This window comes from Fukomys damarensis, unplaced genomic scaffold (genome assembly GCF_012274545.1).
Source record: "Fukomys damarensis isolate Sample0158 unplaced genomic scaffold, DMR_v1.0_HiC HiC_scaffold_16, whole genome shotgun sequence".
Lineage (NCBI taxonomy): Eukaryota > Metazoa > Chordata > Mammalia > Rodentia > Bathyergidae > Fukomys > Fukomys damarensis.
Genome location: NW_022900928.1, coordinates 62,854,460 through 62,864,495, shown reverse-complemented (window position 1 = coordinate 62,864,495; position 10,036 = coordinate 62,854,460).

The window sequence follows — 10,036 nt, the reverse complement described above, 5'->3', positions numbered from 1 at the left end:
GGTGAGTCACTGGGAGTGTGACCCGAAAACACGCATTCTTTCCCCAGTTCCTTCCTCCTCATTCTCTATGGAGTACCTTTGCTCCATCAAGCCGTTGTACCGGGCTGTTCCTGCCTTGGAGCCAGCTGACCATGCATTGAACCTTTTGACATAAGGCAGATAAGGCAAATAAAGAAACCTCTCCTTTCAGTAGCAGGTGTCAGACATTTTTGTCCCAGTGACAGGGAAGTGACTAATACAGTTCTTTACACACTTTCCTCCGATGGCAACATATTACAGAACTAGAATAGTTTCTAAACTAGGATATTGACACATACAATCCACTGATCTTACTCCAACTTATTTAGTCTTACTTGTGCACACGTGTGTGCCTGCACACATTCAATTCTATAAAATGTTATTGTATATGCTGGTTTGTGTACCCATTACCACAACCTTTAGCTATTATACATTTTAACTTCAGGAATGTATGTAAACAAAACTATATAACATGTATACTTTTAGGGTTGCCTTTATTTTACTCTGCATGATTCTGTTGAAATTCTTTCAAGTTGCTATATGTAACAACGGCTTGCTCCTATTTATTGATGAGTAATATTCCATGACATGGATTTACCACAATGTGTTTAACCCTGGATTGTTTCTAGTTCAAGTTATTACCAATAAAGGTTCATGAAGTTTCATGTGCAGGTTTTGTGTGAATATACTTTTCATCTTCTGACATAAATATTCTAATATACATATGTTGGTATATAAGGTTAAATGCGTATTTGGTATTATATGAAATTGTTTTCCAAAGTGTCCATTAGTGTATACAAATGATCCAGTTTCACCTCATCTTCACCAGCATTTTTATATGTATGTAGTAATATGTCACTATGGTTTTAATTTGCATTTTCCTTAAAAGTAATTGGACTTCTCTTCATGTGCTTATTTACTACCTGCCTATTCCTTTTAGTGAAATATTTATTTATGCCTACTGGCATTTTGTAATTAGATTGATTGGTTGTTGTGCTTTGTTTTGTTTTGTTTGCCACACTGGCCATTGAACCCAAGGATGGTCTACTACTGAGCTACAGCCATGGCCCTTATCTATTTTTTATTTTGAAATAGGTTCTCACTAAGTTTTCCAAGTGAGACCTGAACTTGCTCTCCTCCCTCCTCTGCCTCCCAGGTGCTGGGACTACAGATGTGCCTGACAGGGATTGCTTATTTTTTACAGATGAGTTTTGAATGCTATCTATACATTTCAGACTCTAGTGTTTGTATATATAATTCTTAAATTAGTTCTTCTATTACATTGCTTGTCTTTTCATTCTCTTAACAGTCTTGACAAAGTACAAATGTTTAATTTTGAGGGAGTCCAATTCATCAGTTTTTCCTTTAATGAGTATGCTTTTGGTGTAAAGCATATGATATCTTTTTCTAGCTTTAGAATTTGAAAATTTTGTTTTCTTTTTTAAAATTGTTTAGTTTTTGTAGCCCATGACCCCTCTTGAGTCCGTTTTTGTTCAAGGGGTCATGTTTAGGTCAAGGGTCATTCCACCCTTTCATTTTTTTCCTGTGGACAGTTTTTTTCACACCATTGCTAATTTGTTGAAAAAGTTATCATTCCTTCATTTGTTTTTTTCACTTCTGTTAAAAATTTAGTTGGGCAACTAATTGTTGTTTATTTCAAGGTTCTTTACTTTATCCCATTGGTCTATGAATGTCTCTCTTCAATCATTACTCTTTATTTTCTAGCTTTTGTAAGTCAGTTTTATTTGAATAAAATCAGCCTAAAAATTTATATATTATCTATGGTAGCTTTTGCACTATGAAGGTAGAACTGAGTAGTAACATATCTTATAAGGCCTAAAATGTTTACTTTCCTGCCATTTAGAGAAAAGTTCATTGATCTCTGATTAAGATTTTTTAAAATTGAAGAAGGACTCCCAGAGTCTCCAGGCAGAACCAGCCCTGATAACACTTTGGCTTTGGCCCAATGGAATAATTTTTGAATTCTGATCTAAAGACTGTAAGACAACAAATTTTTGTTGACTATAGCCAATGCTTTATAGTAATTTATTATGGCAGCCACGGAAAATCATTAGACTCCCCAGTAATATAAAACCCTGAGAAATAAACTGAAACTGTAATCCTCTCAAAAAAAAAGAGAAAGGGATAGATACATGTATTTGTATATGAAAGTGAGGGACAGGGTAAGAAAAAAATCATACACCCTCCTAAATAGTAAGCCAGTGAATAATTATCCAAGTGGAAATACAAAATACAGGTAATAAAGTAGATTTAGAGAACAGAATTTAAGAAAAAGTAAAGATATAAGAGATTGCAATTTTTATTACAAGTGGTATAATACTAAACATTGTTAATTCACCTATATAGTTTTTATCTTAAAAATAAAATAGTGACTTTTAAATTTTATTATGAAGTGAATGTGTTCCCCTCAAATTCATGTGTTGAAAACTTAATTCCAACAATGGTCCTCTTTCTGTCCCTTATATTCACACCCAGGATGAAGCACCCTTAGTCCTATCCAGAACAATGTTTTTTTTTGTTGTTGTGTTTTGGGGGGTGTTTTTGTTTTTTTCGGGGGGGGGTTGAGATAGGGTCTCACTATGTAGTTGAGACTGACCTGGAATGCACTATGTAGCCCAGGCTGGTCTCGAACTTGCAGCAATCCTCCTGTCTCAGCCTCCCGAGTGCTGGGATTAAAGGCATGTGCCACCACCCCAGGCTCCAGAACTATGTTAAACCAATCAGTGGACTGATTTAGTAATCACACACCCAGCATCACACCCTATAGATCCAGCCATCTCTGAAAAGCCTCTGACCACCTAGGACCTCATGAGGCTTTGTGGGGGGACAACTGGACATAAGCCATAATAGTGCTGTTGTAACAAGCATCAAAAACATGCAGGAGAATCTTTGGAACTAAATAATGGATAGAAAGCCTGGAAGAGTTTTGATGTGTGTGTTAGAAATATCTAAATTATTGTGAAGGACTTTTAAAGGCAATTCTAGTGGCATCTCAGAAAAGAAGAGAGCTGTAGGGAAAAAACCACATCTTTTAGAAAGAATGATGAACAGAATATTGGCAAAATGTGAATACTTACTAACCATTCTGAGGAAAATGCTATTCTGAATTGGAGCAAAGGCAATTCATGTGTAATATGGCAAAATCTTGGGTGGACTGTGTTTGTGTTTTAGTGCTTCTCGGAAGTTTAGCACTTTCAAGCAATGAAACTGGATAATGAGTTGAGATTTCTAAGCAAAATGTTAAAGGAGCAGCTTGGTTTATTTTGACTACATATAGTAAGATGTGAGAGTGGAGAAGTGAATTGAATATGGAATTATTATGCAAAAAGGAACCATAATTTAAGGATTAGGAAATTCTCAGCTTGTCCAAAATATTAAAAATTATAAAGTATGTTTCAAAGAGAATCATAAGGATATGATGGATCAGCCATTCAGAAGAGAAACTGGTATGAATATAAATTATGGTCTTAACCATATCAACAAAACCCAGGAATACAGTTAGGATTACACCAGCAGAAACATGGTCAGCTGAAAACAGAGGAAAAAAGATTCTTAAAGCATACAGGACCAAAATATAAAACTAGGTATCTGGGAATGTACACTATTCTTCAAGACAAAAGAAGAAAGACCACAAGCCTGATTCAGAGATCATGAGCATTGTCCCTCTTACCACAGAACCAGAGGGCAAGAACAGTATCCAATAGAGCCATGGGAAGGGGACTACCCAATGGACCTGTGGGCATCTGACCCTTGCCTTTGTAGAGAATCACAAGAGCATGGGCAGAACCCTGTTGAACCATGGGAGTGACACTGGCATTCCAGAAAGTCTGGAAAGCAGAAGATACTTCTTGAGGCTTAAGATTTTATGGACTTTGTTTTGCTAGGTTTGGGCTTTCTTGTGCTGCATCGCCATAATTAAATAAATAAATATCAGTGAGGCTCCTGATGGGTAGGGAAGAGTAGGGGAAAGGAAAGAAGAGGGGAAAAAAGGAAATATGAGAAAATAAAAAAATTGAAACAAAGTCTTTGTAAATAGGGAAGGGTAGAGGGGGTGAAGGAAAGGCAGGGCTATGGGAAAAAAAATAAGACACAAGATACATCACGTAAAGGTGCCAGATCCCAATGATGAATGTTATTGTATTATATACTTAAAATGTGCCAATAAACTTAATGAAAAAAATAATGTGATGCTAAGATTAAGGGAGCCCCACTCTGGATGTGGGTAGCACAACCCAAAAAGTAGGTAGCCTGGATGGAATATAAAGGGACCAAAAAAAAAAAAATGCTTCTCAGCTCTTTCTCTGTTGCTGCTTGCCCCTTGCTGTCTCCTACCTGCTTGCTATGGACTGTTTATCCTCTGTGATGCCACTCTGCCATGCAACCCTGACTTGGAGTCAGGCAGTTATGGACTGAAATCTCTACAAATTGTGAGCTAAAATAAACCACTTCCCCTTTAACTTTGGGTGTCAGGTATTTTGTCTCAGCGATGAGAAAAGCAACTAAGACAGAGGGGACCATTCAATCTGTAATAGTACGTGTTAAAATTTTTAAAGTTACTACTGAAAAAGAAAAACAGACAAGATATGTTCTTTCAAATTATTGTAGGGTTTCTGCTTCCAGGAGGGCTAAGTGTGCCTCTTTGGGTTTAACCTTCCACAGATAACAACTATAAACTCTGATGTAGGTGAGAGCATCTGTTTTTGGTTTGGGGTTTTTTTGTTGTTGTTGTTGTACTTGTTGTTGTTTGTTTGGTTTTGTTGTTGTTGTTGTTGTTGTTGTTGTTGTTTTTGAGACAGGGTCTCACTGTGTAGTTGAGACTGACCTGGAACTCACTATGTAGCCCAGGCTGGTCTCGAACTCAGTGATCCTTCTGCCTCAGCCTCCCAAGTGCTGGGATTACAGGCATGTGCCACCACACCCAGCTAGGTAAGAGCATCTGAAAGAAGGGAGCAGCACTACATCAGTTTTCGGTTTTAAATGTTTTGAACCTGAGGAAGAAGTAGTCCATGCTGTGTAAAATACCTAAGATGCCTACTGAAAATTTTTCATTTTATGACTAAGTGTGAAGAATAATCACTAGAAAGTCATTAGAAAGTTAGAGGAAAAGCTTGGAAATGCTGTACCTAGTCTAACCAAAGTTTTGGCTGTTCCCAGACATACACATACAGGAAATAATCCAAGCCTCCCAGCTAATGGGGAGAGAGCTGGAATGAGATTGGAGTTGCTTCCCAAGGAACAGTGTTTGCAGTTTGAGTTCTACCAAGTGAAATTCCTGTTGAAACAATAATGTAAAAAATACTCATCAGAGGAATGTAACCAAATCCAGTGTTCATAGCATATTTATAGCATCCAATATTCAATTTCAAATTACTAGGCATATGAAGAAACAGAAAAATGTGACCCATTTTCCAGGAAAAGAACATTCAACAAAGATGGAATCCCAAAGGACTCAGATGTTAGAATTAGCAGATTTTAAATTTTCTCAATAACATTAAAAGATTCACTTTTAATACATGACAAATAAAAGGAAACATCAGCACAGAAATAGAAAGTAGTTGTTTAAAATGACATATACTTTAAATCATTGGGTGGACTTAACAGTATAATGAAGATGATAGGGGACACTCAATGAACTTAAAGATTAGTTGATGTAATTGAAAAATGTTTTTAAATGAATAAAGCCACAGGGACAATACTAAAAAGTTTAACAAACAATTTAAGTTCCAGAAGAAAAATAGAGAGAAAAGGGTTTAAAAAAAAAAAACATGACCCACCCCAAACACCTTCACCTTGAAGAAAGACTTAAATTTATAGGTTCAAGAATTTCACAAAAACCCAGGCAGGATAAATTTGAAGAAAATCTAAGTATGTCCTAATTTAACTTCTAAACCCTGAAGATAAAGAGAACATCTTTAAAACAGAAAAGATCAATATATTACATTAAAAGATGAAATGATTCAAATGATAGCTGATCTCTTTTTGGAAATAATAGAGGCCAGAAAAAAATAACAGCATCTTCAAGGTGCTTACAGAAAGGAATTTGTCAATGCAATTCTATACCCAGCAAAAATATCCATCAGAGCTGGGTGTGGTGGCACACACCTGTAAGCCCAGCACTCAGGAGGCTGAGGCAGGAGGATTACTGGGAGTTTGAGACCAGCCTGAGCTACATAGTGAGTTCCAGGTCAGTCTCAACTTACATAGTAAGACCCTGTCTCAAAAAACCAAAAAAAAAAAAAAAAACCCATCAGCATGAAGGAAAAACAAAGCATTTTCAGATAAAATAAACTAAAAAAATTTATTATCAGTAGATCATCATGTTTGAAACACTGTTATAATTTGTATTGTTACAGTTACTTTCTAATTTGATCTTGAAGTCTCTGTCCAGAGTGGCCATCAGCCAAGATAGCCACTCACCAGGAGAGGTTAACAGTGGAGCCAAGGTGTCCCTGTGTGGCAGATAGTCACAATGAAAAGGTGAACCCAAAATGCATGTAATCAGAGAAATGTGTTGCTCACAAGTCCCAGAGAGGTTGGGATGCTGGAGAGAGGCTGACAGAAAGTCCAGAGGCAGCAGAGAGCTCAAAGGGTGGGAAATGAGACAGAACATATAGGACCACAGTTTTTATTAAGGTCATGGATAGCAGTATACTTTAGCTCTTTCTGTATTTGGGGAGGGGAGTGTAGATTGAATAGCTAAAAGAAAATATTATGAAGAGGAGACCTTATTTACATAACTCTTGTGTTGCCTATTACATTTCTTCAGAGTCAGCAACTGTGGGGTATGTTAGGTTTCCAGTCAGTCAGTTAAGGAAACAACAGTTTCATTATAAGGAAACTACAGTTAAGGGAAATTTTAACTCTGCCAAAGGTGATGAGTTACATGTAATTGGGATTTCCAACAATTTATATCAGGCCTAAAAGTGGCCAACTTGTATCAGGTTTGGACAGCAACCATATGAAACAAACTTATGAAGCTTGTTAACACAACCTCCATGTGATTCTAAAATAAGCTAAAGTGTAAAAGCCACTGTTATAAATGGGATTTAGGACTACTGACAGGGTTAACACAGACTGTGCTATCCAGTTTAGCTCTAAGTTCTATTATTGCATGATAAATGACAATAAGGAAATTTGCTGGCTGAGTAGCCTTGGATGTTGTTATTGTGGGCAATATACTTTTAGGAACAATGCTGCTATTGAGTTCAAATGCAAAAGAACAGCAGTGAACTGTAAAGACATCATTCTCCCAGCTTCTCCATGAAGACTAGCCCAGCTAGTTTCAAGTGGCACTTGAGGATTGTTAGCTTGCTTAGCATAAGTAAGTAACCATTTCTGAAAGAATTATTACTGAGAGGGTAAAATAAAGATAGGAAAGCCAGCACAACACTTCTTCAAGTAGCTTTTCAAGCACTGCTTGTCATAGTCTTGAACTAACGCAGAGGAGTCCAGAAGAGGTGGACATGTGAGGCCAAGAAGTGGATTCTTAGGGTACCTTTTGAGGATGATCACAAAACTCCAGGAATACTCTTTATTATGAGAAGGTGCGATGGAGGATTATAAAGTTTCTCTTCACTTAAAATCTGACGGTAATAGTGAAAAGTGTTATTTGGTGTGACCAACTGACATTTGGGCTCCAAAACTGTGTGTGGCAAAGAACTGGTCCAGGGAGGGGGAAAAATATGAGAAAATAACTTCACTTTTAAAAACAGATATCAATACAGAGGCTTCTGGCTATAACATTATTTATGATGGGCAGGAGTGAGGATGGTGTCTTTAATGTCAGGATATTAAAGTTTGTTGGCTTCATTCTTGTGGGATTAAGTTTAACACTTTGTTATGTCTCCCCATTCATTTTGTTTGGCTGAGATATGTTAAAGTAAATGACATTGTATCCTCAAATGCATATGCATCTCTCTCTTTTTTAAAAATTGCACTTCTTACACAAGGACATTGCTATTGCCATTCCTAACAAAATTTACAGTTATGACCAGGCAGGGTGGCCTACACCTCTAATCCCAGCACTGTGGGAGGCTGAGGCAGGAAGATCAAATGTTCGAGCCAAGCCTAGGCAATTTAGCAAGATCTTGTCTCAAAACAAAAAGTGGGGCTGGGTATGCAGCCCAGTGCAAAGACCCTGGGTTCAATTCCCAGCACCACAAAAAAGAAAAAAAAAATTATGTAAAATGGCTCAATATCACCTAATGCCCCTTATACCTTACACATACCCAAAGTTCTCCAACTATCTCCAAACATATTTTACACATTCAAACCAGGGTCTAATAAGCATATAATACAAAAATTGGAAGATATGTCTCAGATTTTGCTTTTTGCGATAGTTTTATTGAGATATGATTCATATATTAAAAAATCTGTACATATGCAGTGTGAACAATTTGGTGAGTGTGGAATATGCCTCCTTCTGTGAACCAGCACCACAGACATGGACAAGCATATTCGTCACCTCCAGAACTTCCCTCAGAGTGCGCACACGCATGCACACACATGCACACACACACATGCTTTGTGTTAAATGTCTTCGTATGAGATCTACCTTCTTAGCAAACAAATTTTAAGGGTACAGTAAAGACCACATTGTTAAATATAAGGACCATGAGACGTAGCAAATCTCTGGAACTTACGTCAGTAGCTGAAAAGATCTTGTCTCAAAACAAGAGAGACTAGCAACTCTTTGTGTTCCTTCTCTCTCAGCCCCTTAGCAACCATTATTCTACCTCTCAAGTTTCTTTTAATCTACAAATCATCTCTCAGCTCCCTTTATTTTCTTGATATTGACTTGTTGAAGAAAAATGAAGCAGTTTGTTCTGCAGAATAGCCTTCCAGATTTTTCTTACTGCTTTTTCATGGTGTTATTTAATTTGTTCCTTTACCTAAGTTTCTATGAACTAGAAATTTGATCTGAAGATTATTAGATTCTGATTCAATATTTTGGAAAAAGTACTTCATATAGCTTCCCATCAGAAGGCACAGAATTTCAGTGATGCTAAGTGGCTCTCAGTGTCAGTGAACTTCCCTATTGTGGGGATGCACTCTCCTCTTGTACCAGGAAATAATCAGTGGGTGACGGCACCCTATGAGTATCTGTAATTACTGTAGCATCTACTAATGGTTATCATTTAAATAGGTAAAGTAACTAGGAGTTGAAAAAGGTGATTTTTCTAATCATTTCCACATGCGTTAACTGGAACATTCCTGCTGAGGTTTCCTTCATCAGTTTGAGCTCTTTGGTACGTATTCTTGACATGAACTTTACACAGGTAAAATAAGATACATGCTTAATTCTTTCATTTTAATTATCACTTTATGGTAAGATATGTGTCTCAGTTCATTTGGGCTATTAAAATAAAATATTTTTGACTGGGTAACTCATAAACAATAAAAAATGTATTGCTCATGGTTCTGAAGGTTAGACGTCCACGATCAAGGCATTTGCAGATCTGGAGTCTGATAAAGGCCTGCTTCCAAGTTCATGGGCTTCTTTCTGTCCTCACATGATGGAAAGGGCAGAAGGCAGTTTCCCTCAACTGTTCCTACTGAGGCGTGAATCCCAGTTGTGAGGGTGGAGCCCTTCTGACAGTCATTTTCTCAAAGGCTCTCCTCATAACACCATCACCTTAGCAGCAGAATACTTCATGTGGAGGATTTCAACATATGAAGTTTGAAGAGATTCAAGCCATAGCAGTGTGTTTACACTAGCTATTTTCTGATGAAAAATAAGGCTCTCACTTGCTCTCTCTCCTTCCTTTCTCTCCCCCCTTGTCTCATAAACACCTAAAAGTATATATTAAATATATTTAAAATAATTACAACAATTCTTTCTTTCCAATGGTCCAAAGGGAGCCCCCTTGAGTTCCTTTTCAGACCCCTTAAATGTATAGGAACTTGCCTTTCACCCAGCAATCTCCAGTCATAAAAAGGAATGAAGCATTGTATGTACAATTGTCCACTGCTACTGGAAGCCTGAAAAAAAAACAGG